This window comes from Wyeomyia smithii, chromosome 2 (assembly GCF_029784165.1).
Source record: "Wyeomyia smithii strain HCP4-BCI-WySm-NY-G18 chromosome 2, ASM2978416v1, whole genome shotgun sequence".
NCBI classification, from domain to species: domain Eukaryota; kingdom Metazoa; phylum Arthropoda; class Insecta; order Diptera; family Culicidae; genus Wyeomyia; species Wyeomyia smithii.
Genome location: NC_073695.1, coordinates 167,688,180 through 167,701,136, shown reverse-complemented (window position 1 = coordinate 167,701,136; position 12,957 = coordinate 167,688,180). Strand labels below are relative to the sequence as shown.

Here is a 12,957-nt window from a genome sequence, read left to right as displayed (position 1 = left end):
CAATATCAGGACATGTCCTGCTAAATCAGGACGGATGGTATCCCTAACTATACTCAACATATCGACTTAAAGTACCATCTGCCGGGGCGTCATTGGGCCACGGACCAAATGCCAAAAATGCAATACCATATGAGCCGTTGCGAAACAGAGTGGTCTAAAGACCATTTTTTTCAAAAATGAGTTTTTTACATACACTGCATCTAGAATGGCCATTCTGTTTCGGAACAGAGTGGTCTATGTACATGAATCGAGGTAATACCATCATGTAACATGTGACATGTAACAAATTATACAGAAATCAAAATGGCGAAGCTGTTGTCTAACTCAGTCTCTGAAAATAAAATAGAATTTCTCGACGACTTGCCAATAAGTGAGCTTTCGAAAAACCGTACGAATTTGACATCGAGTCTTAAGCTTACAAGTTTCACACATATTCAGTCCAAAGGTCGAGGAGTTTCCTGTACATAAACAGTTGCAGCTTACAGTAGTTGTCGCCGGCAAATGTCGTAATATTTTTTAGTTTTTATGTTGTTTGATTTATTTGATTTATGTCGTGCGATTTATCAAGCAACATATTTTTATAATTTCTAAGAACTATTTGCCGTTTCTTAAGAATTGGGGAAACAAAATTTGGAAATTTTACGTTGTGTAAAACGTAGTAGCCATAGTAGATAATCGAATGCTTTCCACTTTACCGGTAGTTGAATTCTACGTGAAATTCACTTAAAATGCATATGTTTGCTGTATAAGATTCACAGAATAAATCATCTCACCAGAATCAACTCAAATGGCAATCACGTAGAATCTAAGTGAAAATGACAGTGGAAAATATTCACATAACTTTTCCGGTAATTAAAACGTGAAAATTGTTTTGAGTGTATATTTTCACACAGAGAGTTCACGCGATACTTTTTCTGTGACATTCTGTTTGATGTTGCCAAGTTCACGTAGATACTACGTGATAAAACATAGTATGCATGTGATTTTCACGTAGATGTTATATTTGTCACATAAATCATGCAAAATGACAGAGAATGAATAAGTACAGAAGATTTCACGTAACAATAATGTGAAAAATATTTTGAGTGTAGGGTAAGGTGGGGCAAGATGGGTCAGTGCCGTTTTTGAGCGTGAAATAAGTTTTTTTTTGTCATGACACTAATTTTAAATGATACGTAACGTGTTTTTGACTACGTATCACGTGTTCATTGTTCATATTAGCATATTGCTTGTTTTTAATAAATAAAATATTTTTTCGCTAAGTTTCTCAGGCGATTCACACTTTTGAAAAAACGTGTTCTCTCGTCGTACGCCATAAAATTTGAAGTAAACCTATATTGCAGAGACAGTTTTGCTCATGATGTACTAAATATGGTTTTGAGCATAAATAAATGTGAAATAAACATGAATGTCACAATCGTGACCTAAATTGATGATTGGGGCAGTATGGGTCACCCAAGACGAGGCAGTATTGTTCGCATCGACAGCTGATTTCTAATTGTCAACGTTTCAGTTTTAAGCCTAGATTCGACGCAAATGGTGCTGTCACTACGGAAAAAACTTTCATTGCTTCAATAAGCCGACAGTAGCGAAGTTCTAAGGGAAAAAACTTTCATTGCTTCAATAAGCCTACAGTAGCGAAGTTCTTCAAAATGCTACAGAAAGTAATCGTTGAGGAAAATTTAACCCCTTCGGCGGTATAACATGGACGAGATCACTCAATATTTTTGTTATCTATGAAGAGAAGGCTTTTTTCTTGCTATCCGTAAAAAGTTCATTGAGATTTAATCAAAATTTTGTTCTGTTCCCATCTTACCCCACCAAATGACCCATCTTGCCCCGCCTTTTTTACAGTGCAATAAAAAACAACCTTTCCTAAAAATTCTGTAGTAGCGAACTAACACTTGATTTTTGTTATTTTTTAGCGTAATTTTATAAAATATACATAACATCAATATAATCATTTGAAAAGTAGACCGAAACTAAGTTCAGTTACGAGATATTGAAAATTTGGCTTAGATGACCCATCTTGCCCCACCTTACCCTACGTACCCACTCTGTTTCGAAACGATACGAGGATTCCAATGAAATATATATGAAGTCAGAGTAGTCTATGTATGGTATGGTGAAATCACCTGTTTCGCCAATAAATGGTAATTTTATGTATTCACATGTTAAACCACTTCATAACCTTTATATTAGAACATGTTAATATTAGAAACATGTTAGGTGAAACTCAAACAGTAGTATATCAATCTGTTCGCTATCGTTTTCTCTGTCAGAACTTGTTTTCAGATTGTAAAACTAAGTTAGCAAACTTTAACAATCATCAATCAAAGTTACCAATCGAGGGACACTATTCCAATCACCCCGAACCTATTTTAAGCAGTTTCCATATGTTTTGCAGGCGTTTTTTTCAGCACCCGAAGTGGCTCCTGAATGGCTGCAATATAGGTCGATTTGTTTCAATTGCATTTGTTCACAGATTTCTTTGTGATTAACGGTATTTCTTATATTCGAAAGACAGCTAGACAATCAAAGTTTTCGTTTCCATCGTTGAAATTGTCGATATTGATCAAAATGCAGGAGTTTGAGGCCTGTTTTCTTCGACTGATTAAAATAGGCGCTACTGCTTAACCCGTTCCCTACCCTAGATAATGTCAAAATCTATCAAATCTGTTCACGTGGAATGCGGATGGCCCCAAAGTTTCAGGTGTCATCCGATAATTTGTATAAAACTAAATTTCTGGGCAACCCCTTTCAGTCCCTCAATAGTTCACGTGATTTATGGTCGGCCCTATACTTACTATTTTATAATGTTATTCGTCTGTATTGTTTGTTCGGATTACGTAGAAACTACCTTTGGATCAACTCCGTTGTGAGTAGATCAAAGCTACGAAAATATTTTATTTGTTTTCAATTCAGCTATTAATTTTATCTTAATTTTTACATACTTTTAGTTTTCCTCTTGCAACGAATTCTCCTCTTTCCACACAACTTTCTCTCGATTTAACCTGCTTCTCTATACTGTCGATTTGAATCTGTAGTTTATAGATTTTAGGATTAATTGAATTTTGGTTTACGTTAGGTGCTAAGTTTTAAAGTATTTTAAACCTACTTTAAGTATTAAAACACGAATTTCACTTTAATAAATCGTAATTTTATTCACGCTATAAATTATCCTCGTGGCTCCCGCCTATTGCTTTCTGTTCGTTATATCTAACAAAAGACCTAATGATTTGACATTGCCCGGTCTTGACGTAATACGCGCCGCTTCGGTTTTTGACAGGCAACCGTTGTGCCCTATGGTGTTGTCGCCAACATTTCCCCGGCCCGTAATCCTGTTCCGGTCTCTTGGATCGGTGAGGTCCAAAATCTGTCCAATCCGAAACCCCACGAACGGTTTGTAACGACGTTGATCAGAACGGATCCATGATAAGACCGTTTGCGAATCGGTCCAGAAAAACTGTCGTGAAATTTTTATGCTGTGGTTACCGCGCACCATGTTTTCCAATCTAGCTCCCATTACAGCGGCTTGGAGCTCTAGGCGCGGAATCGACAGCTGCTTGATTGGTACTACCTTGGTTCGACTCATTGCTAAAGCACATCGCACTTCTCCCCTGACTATTGTCCGCAGATAATCTACACAGCCCATTGCCTTCTCGCTAGCGTCTGTGAAGACATGCAGTTGCACATCATTTAGTTCGTCTGACAATGCGTCCCCAAAATACGCCCTGGGAATTTTAGCTGCTTCAATCTCTGGCAGTAGCTTCATCCAGCATCGCCACTTGTCCATTGATTCTTCGTCTATTGGTGCATCCCAATCGCAACCAGTCCTCCACAAATTTTGCATAATTGTTTTGCCTTGCACGGTGAATGGCGATAGGAAACCTAAAGGGTCGTACGTCGGCATCACGTGGCTGAGGACACTTCGCTTCGTAGGATGATCGCCGTTACTTAGTTTGGAAGGAGCTGTAAACGTAAATTCATCGCTTGTTGTATTCCAGGTAATTCCCAAAACTCTTTCGGCTTCAGAAGTTTTATCTTTGAATTCGACAGTAGCATTTGCATTTTCTTCGCCCATTTCACACACGAAATCATTCGAATTGCTCACCCAGTTTCTCATATGGAACCCACCTCGTGAGTGGACGTACTTCACCTCTCTGGCTAGCTTAATTGCTTCCACAACAGTATCTGTACTGTCAAAATAATCGTCCACATAATGCCGCTTCGTAATAGCCGCTGCTGCTTTGGGTATTGGCTGGCAAATTCGCTGGCATTTAAATTTTTTATAAACTGGGCGGAACATGGCGAGCATGTAGCCCCAAAGGTCGCTACATCCATGATGTAGATTTGCGGTTCCGGGTCTGCAGGATCGTTTCGATACAGAAAACGCAACGCATTTTTGTCTTCTTTTCTTATTTTTATTTGGTGGTACATTTTTTTGATGTCGCCACCGAAACCGAAACGCCGCTCCCGAAATCGACAAAAAACGGACAAAAGAGAGACCAACATATCTGGACCTTTTAGCAGTTCAGAATTTAAAGACACACCACGGATTGCAGCGGCAGCGTCCCACACAAGGCGCACCTTTCTGGGCTTGCGAGGATTTCTACAACGTTGAGTGGCAGGTACCATACGGTTGCCGGATTGAATTCGGCGATTTCTCTAGCTGTCGCCAAATGTGCATAGTGCTTTATTTGGTATTCTTTGACTTGCTGCCGTACATTCTCATTAAGCTGCGGCCTTTTTGCTAAGCGTCGTTCTAATGCAAGTAAACGCCGTTTTGCCATGCCGTAGCTGTCCGGGAAATTTCGCTCGTCCTTCCGCCAGAGCAGACCGGTCTCAAAGCGATCACCTACGCGGATAGTAGTCGTTTTCAATAACTCTCGAGCACGACGGTCTTCTTCCGATTCCGAAATACCCACTGGAGATACACCTAAATCTTCGAAAGCGTACTGCGCGCGGAAAATGTCGTGTAGTTCCTGGTTAGTCATTTCCACCTTATGAAAGTTGATGTGCACTGTCGAGGACGAGTGCTGCCTTTTAGACCCATAGCCTATCTTGCTTCTTACGCCGATCGGCTCACCGGGTCTACCGATTCGTGCCTCTAGTGGCGCGAACATGTGAAGGTTATCTAATCCGATCATAATCTTTGGCTCCTCGAAATCTATATCCGCTACTGGTATATCCCGCAGGTGGGAGTATTTGTTAATTATTTCTTGGAAACGCAGTTCTTGTCTCAGGAGTTTCAGCTCGGCAACTGTGCGTGCTCCAAGTAGCAGGTGTTTTTCCGCCGAACCCCGTGCAGACAGATTTAAGTTAACTCTCCTGGAAGAATCCTCAAATTTCTTTGTGTTACCGGTCCACGACACAATTAATGGTTCCGGTGTTCCTTTTACTTTGAGCTGATTAGCGACGTTATCCTCAACCAACGTAACGGAGGATCCTTCATCTAAAAATGCTATTGTATCCACCGACTGATCTCCTACTGAAAGCGTTATTGGCACCATGCGAAAAATAACCGAGTGATACGATCGATTATGCGCATTACACTGCTCTTCCATTATCTGTACCGTCTCTTTGGTACGATGCAGAAGCGGGTGATGATACTCTTGGCAGTTTTCCACATTGCAGCGCAACTTGAAACTGCAACGACTTTTTCCGTGACTATTCAAGCACAGCACGCACAGCTTATGCTTTTCGACGACTTTCATCCGATCAGCTATGCTCAGCCTTTTAAATTCGTCACAAAATCTCACCTTGTGGTCTGATGTTTTACACAGCCAGCAAGGTTTTATAACCTTTTCTCCCTGTGATGGGAAAACTTTGGGCGGGGCGGAATGCAAGTGTACGAATTCTTTCCGTTTCGTATTTTTGCTTCGTGGTTGAACTGACTTACTCAAATCTAATGCAAAGAATTCTGCTACTTCTGAAACATCAGTCATGACACCGCTCATGAAGTCCGTGAACATTCGTAGGGGGGTGCCGTGAGAATGCCTTTTAAACCGCACCCAATCTAGCTTATAGTTAGGCGGTAATTTGTCTACCAACTCCTGTACCAACATCGGATTATTCAAGTGGTCCATCAACCCGGCAGCTTCAAGATGGTCACACAATTGTTTCACCGTGATGCCAAAATTAAGAAATGTTTCAAGCTTTTCGGCCCTCGGAGAGGGGGTTCTTCTAACTTTAATGAGAAGAGCTTTGAGAAGTTTCTCCGGTTTGCCAAAAATACTTCGGAGATCATTTATTATTCCTTGGACCGATTCCGGTAAAATTAGTCGGCTCCTGACGGCCTCTAAAGCCTCCCCTTGTAGACAGTCCTGAAGCCTCTTCAGGTTATCCAGGTTTTTAAATCCGCAAGCTTTGGTCGTGTTTTCAAAGCTACTAATAAATAACGGCCAAATTTCGGCTTCTCCTTTGAAGGTAGGAAGCTGCCTCGGCATCGCTTGACGTGCAGCAATTTGGTCCTGTGTCAAACGCTGCCCCGGCCCATGTGGCCTTTGTTCCCTCTGACGCTGCAGGGATACTTGTTTTGATCCATTCGACTCTGGTTCATCTTCGCTTTCATCTGTACTACTTTCTGCCTCCAATAGAGCTTTAAGTTTCTCAATTTTGGACAACTTCTTTGGTTCTTTTACTAGAGATGGAATTTTACTGTTTGTCTCCCCAATGTTCTCATTCAGAAACTCCGTTTGTCGTTGCAACCAATTTCTGACTTTATCCTCAGCGGGGGGCAGTGAACGCTCACTCCCTTCGGATTTACCACCCACAGCACCTTCGGCATCCGCCCATTGATGAACAGCCTTTTTTTTTGTCACCTGAAACTGCTCTCGCAAAGCGTGTTGCTTTCGCAGAAACCCCTCCTCATCGGATAGACGACGCTTAAGCATTTCTCTTTCGTGTGCTAACTGCTGTTCGTGCAGCTCTTGTTCTTGCTAAAATTCCTTTTCACGCATTTCTATCTCCAATTTCATGCGCTTTTCACGTAACACCTTTTCCATCATCAGCCTCTTTTCACGAAGTTGCCTTTCAACATTCAGGTGTTTCTCTTTCGCTGCCTGTTCCGCTTCTAGCTGTTCAATCGCGGATACCATGCCTCTCACCGATCCAGCATCACTCTTTAACCCGCCCTCAGGTTTCAACCCGGCTAGCGGTTTTGTTACAGATAATCGGTTCGCGCATTGACAACAGCTTAGGGTGGTCGGTATTACCAACTTTTCGAAAAACCGGTATTTCGGTATTCATAAAAATAAAAACCGGTAAAAAACCGGTATTTTCATTTTTTCGGATTTATGCAAATTAGGGGCGACTCGTGTTCTTTTAACCTACTTGTTCAACTACAAAAGTCTGAAATCATAGTTTGGGGAAGTGATGACAATCATGTCCGCAAAAAACGCAAGTTATACTCACTGTACTATTTAAAATAAAACTAAAAAATTTACATTAATTTTGATTTTGAATTTAATTTTTGCTCAGCGTCTCAGGTTGCATCTATGGACGTGTCACTGCATAACTATGGTTTGCATTTATGAGTACCTATGCTTTATTACGATCCAGATTTTTTTGTAAGATTTAGACCATTGCACATAGGAGTACGTAGAACAAAAACTTGGCCAAAATTTTTTTAATGAGTTTTCAGATAGCAAATCTAGAGAAACATTTCCAAAGGTCTATCTGCTTTGATCGATTTTTTGATCGGTCACTTTCATTCAATCACCGCAACTTATTAAACATCTTTTTTGACACGTTATTTGCACAAGTTGATAGCGAAGGGATTACTCTAGCATCTGAACAAAAAACACACTTGGGAGAGTTACTTAAGCTAAACATTTCCAAAATGAAAAGACGTTCCGGAAAAACGATGAAAGCAGATAGGACCTTTTGAAATGTTTATCATTTACATTTCTAATGTGTTTTAAAGTGGTTTTACCTCTATTAAACACTATTATCTCTATTTAGACATAAAAACTTATCATTAACAAGTTTTCGTCAAGTTAGATCACCATCACTCTGAAATTCGAAAAAAGTACAAATATAGTAAGAGCTTGCTCTGGTGAATACTTTTTTGCCAATAATTGATTCTGCTACTTTTAAAGCGTTTTTTAAATCACTCGCTTCAAAAGGATATGAATATTTTGGAAACCACAGTGCTTCCAGTAGATCATTGAGTCATGTTAACTGCGTAACTCAACTAATCCAATGGTACATTTTCTCTTAGCATTTGCGTTTTGCGTCTCTTGCTTCGATCACTGCAATTAATCCTTTCCTTGGCCGACTTGAATGTGAAGCTTCCGACCAACTTTACAATTTCATGATTAGGCTATACCAATTTTGTCATATTTCGAAACTGCCGATTTTATTTGAACTAAAGCGACTCCGTTGACGCTCAAGAATCACTTTAAAGTTATAATAACATGAGTAGAAGTTTATATTTTTCGTAGAACATTTTGTGACTTATTCATGGGCTCTAACTAATACCAAGGATATGATGGTTACTGTCGTTAGTAAACAATTCAGAAAATTTCAAGATGGGCTGCATACAATGTAGTAAGTATCAGAGAATGCAAAAAGGATCAATAGCACGAGGAACACTTAAATTATTTTTTTCGTATTTTGGCCAGCTTTTTGACTGAAATACTCCTATGTGCACTGCGACCATTGTTTTGATCTCTTGTGGTATACGATCCAGATACATTTAACAGTGTTTGGAAAATTTCAATGAATGAATCGTGTGATATGATTACGAAGAACATAATTTCGAAACTCATAGGAACAAAAAAAACCTGCAGATTTTTATTTCAATTTTCTTTCACATCGCCAAACATAGTTTTAAGTTAGTGAATAACTTCAAAATTCTTAGAAAAACTGAAACTGTTGAGAAGAGTAAATGAATGAAGAAGAAAATAAAATGATAATCAGACAAGAATCCAAAGGAACCGAAGGTAAATACTTCTCTATTCGGATCTGTCTGTTTGAACAGTTCGTCCAAATTCAGTTGAACCTGAGAAAACATTTTTCTCAGCTAGAAATATGGCTAATAAAATCCACTGCAGTATGGGCGACGAAGCTTTGACCATGCTATAGCTATTTAAATGTAATTTTTCAAGGGACAGTAATTTTTAGGATGAAATTCTTCATTGATTGATAATTTCATCCTGTAAACACTTTGTATCAGGAGCAACTTGTCCATAACTAGGTTCAACCTGTGCAATGCACACGGAGATGCCAAACGAAAAATAAATTACTAATCCAAATTTATATTTTTATCTTATTTTTTTAGTTTTACCTTGAAATAGCACAAAACGAATAATGACTTGCGTTTTTTCGCGACTTTCAGAATTTGTAGTTGACTAGTAGGTTCGAAACTCACTAGTTGCCCCTGTAAGTATGAGTGTGTATAGAGATTAGCTGTTTTACTTAGTAAATAAATTTATGTTCAATGTTGCTTTTGTGTAAATGTATTTATTATATACACCGTCATATGATTTTTAGCGCCTACCTAAGTTGGTAGCATTCATTAGCCCTACAATGATTAATGAAAATTGTGACAAGTTTTTTTTTTTCAATTTTAAGAAAAATACCGAAAATCCCGGTTTTTCGCCTCTCCAATACCGGTATTTCGGTATTGAAAAAAAATATCGGTTTTACCGGTTTTGTTTCACCGGTAAACCACCCTACAACAGCTCCAAGGCTTTTTCTTAATATCGTCGTAAACCTCCGCGCAACCGTAGTGCGCCCATAACTAGCAGTGATCACACTGCACCATATCATCGACTGTGTCAGGCTCATTGCAAAGCATGCAATTGCTTTCTGGATCATTCATTTTTGAGGTTATCTGATATCGTAAAACTTTTAATTTGGTCGGATTACGTATAAACTACCTCTGGATCAACTCCGTTGTGAGTAGATCAAAGCTACGAAAATATTTTATTTGTTTTCAATTCAGCTATTAATTTTATCTTAATTTTTACATACTTTTAGTTTTCCTCTTGCAACGAATTCTCCTCTTTCCACACTACTTTCTCTCGATTTCACCTGCTTCTCTATACTGTCGATTTGAACCTGTAGTTTATAGATTTTAGGATTAATTGAATTTTGGTTTACGTTAGGTGCTAAGTTTTAAAGTATTTTAAACCTACTTTAAGTATTAAATCACGAATTTCACTTTAATAAATCGTAATTTTATTCACGCTATAAATTATCCTCGTGGCTCCCGCCTATTGCTTTCTGTTCGTTATATCTAACAAAAGACCTAATGATTCGACATTGCCCGGTCTTGACGTAATACGCGCCGCTTCGGTTTTTGACAGGCAACCGTTGTGCCCTATGGTGTTGTCGCCAACATTGTTCGTAGATACACTACTATTTCTTTTTCGGGTATTAAACTCAACTTTTTGTCTATCGCACAATTTCACCCCCTAGAAGGTGAGATTTGGGGCAATGTTCGTATATTTTAAGTAAAATTATAGTTCATTGTAACTTAACCATATTTATGGCAGTCGTTGACTAAATATTTAGGCCCAGACTAACAGACATAACACTTTGAACAAATTATCAATCTATCCATAGTTCGAATGATAACAGTAGTTTACTTCAGTAATACTAGCAATACTCAGAGGCAGTCTTGACATACTCATCGTGTGTAACAAAGAGGCTCATATAATTTGCACAGAACACTGAAGCATGTTGAAAAAAACGGATGAGTTGATTATTTTTTCCGCGCGCTAAAAGCAAATGCATACTGTGTGAAGAAAGCGAAATACGCAACATCAGAAAGCTTGTATTGTAAAGAGTAAGCGCATAAAGCTCCCGCAGAGAGACTTTCTCGATTGCAACTGATAAAATGTAGATAGCGCACATTTATTGCACATTGATCAGGGCACTATGATGAAAATTTTAGCTGGGGAAACTTTTCTGACTGTTTCCTTAATAAAACTGATGTGATGCAATTTATGTGTTGATAAATGCACAAAGATGAGTAAGTGGACAAGACCGCTCAGAGGGATAGATATGCGAAGAGAGTGTTGTGAGCCAAACGATCATGTCAAAATTCGAGCCAAACGAACAAGAAAGGTAACACATTGAAAGGTATTGCAATAAGGTTCAATAAAAAATATATTTATTTTTACGCGTTTTTCATGTTTTATTGCTAAACCATAAATTGAGGATGCTCCAAAGTTGCTTCATCAGTGATTTTTAACTGGTGGTTCACAAACCCTTTGTATGGTCTACAGAATAATGATGAAGGTATATAAAATTAAATTAAAATAAAATAAACATAAAATTAAACACCTTCACGGTTTTTGTGATGCACTTTATTATTCCCCAGGACTTCCACCGTCAACAACAGTTATACGAGCCGAATAAAAAAGTTAGTGAACATTGCGCTCTGAGAAGCGATTTGGCACCTCTGATATGTGAAACCTAGTTGCCGAATCAGCGGTTTTTTCCATCGCTTATCTCTCCCTCTGAGGATCTCTAATAGCGAATTTCTTTATTCCACTGTGTGCGGGCAAAACTGCCGAGGAATAATAAAACGTCATCGCCATTTAAGACGCAAGTAAGAAAGAGATGCTAGATAATTGTTTACGAACTTAGCACGTGCGGTGGTGGGTTGAAGCTGACAAATTTTACAGTGCGCTTCGGGCAGCACGGCAGGTCAAAACTAGGTCAAAATCGAGCGAATAAAGAAGGGTTTTGACAGCAGTTAGTGCGCTTCCAGTTCAAAACGAGGTGAGCTGGTGGAATAAAGAAATTCGCTATAAGTAATACTAGCACCTCAGGGGAATGGCAACATGCTATCTCTTTCTATGTTGAATGAGTGAAGAGTCTTCCCGACTAAAGTGAGAAGTATATGGAAGTTTTGCTGGGCGCCTGCCTCGGGGCTTTATTTTTGAATATTTTTAAATAAAGCCCCGATATGTTGGCTACTGTCAAACGTGTAGAGTTTAGATAGGGCTGCCATCCCCTTGTAGCACCTCCTGCTGCCGTGTTCGCGCTGCGTCCTGTATTTCGACAACAGCGTCAGCGTTCGTGCATGTGTCAAATTGGGAACCACGAAAAATGTATGAGATTGCATGACAGCGCTCCAGACAGCATTGTCGCGCGACGACTGTTATTTGAATGAAAATTTAAAATGGTTATTTTCTGTGGCGATGGAGCTTGGTTCCAGTGTTAGTCTGGTATTGCCATGCGTTGGATCAAATTCATTGTTTAAATGTGTGTATTACAAGCTAAAGAACAAAAATGTATGCTTTTTTGGCTTTATCGCTCCCCGGCAGACGGTACTAAAATATCCAAACTAGCTTTCCCATCGCTTAAAAGCAATTGTTTAAAAACATAAAATACATTTTTCTCAGCTTGCTGGTTTGGAAATAAGATTCATATGAATGTGTCGATTTTCATCTTCTATACAAATACTGTAATACAGTCGCAGGAATATTGGCTTACTTAACGGGTAACATGAATTTCGTTCACGAAAATATGACTCTTGAACATCAAATGTTGTTCTTCTGCAGACGGAACCACGTTGAACAATTTACAGTTGTGATAGTAATGAATATTGTGGAATGCATTTCATGGTCCTTGAGGAGTGCAGGCTACCTTCTAGGTTTGTCATTCCTTACCATATTGGTACCTCCAAATTATTAATTAGAAGCTAAATACAGAACTATCCTGTTTTTCTCTAACTTTGAGTGCAATTATTGCCTTATTCTTCGGATTATATTCGCAGCACTGAATCAAGGAGAAAATTGCGCATTCCGCATCGCTTCGCCTTTACTCGTTAACTAGTGATGCGAAGATTCACTACCGAACTAAGTGTCAGTTTGGCTCGATTTGATCTCTGATTTTACCTTTTAAAGGTTTTCATTCATTTTCTTGTAATCGTGGCCGTACTTCTAAGAAATTGTCTGCAATTTTATTGTCACTAGTCAAATCCCAATGACGATC

At 39.0% G+C, this 12,957-nt stretch overlaps 1 protein-coding gene across 3 annotated transcripts in view; it reads left to right on the top strand.

The window, feature by feature from the left end:
* The window catches only part of LOC129724417 (dmX-like protein 2), a 129,164-nt gene that overhangs the window by 66,882 nt on the left and 49,325 nt on the right, over positions 1-12,957 (top strand). The window lies entirely within an intron of this gene.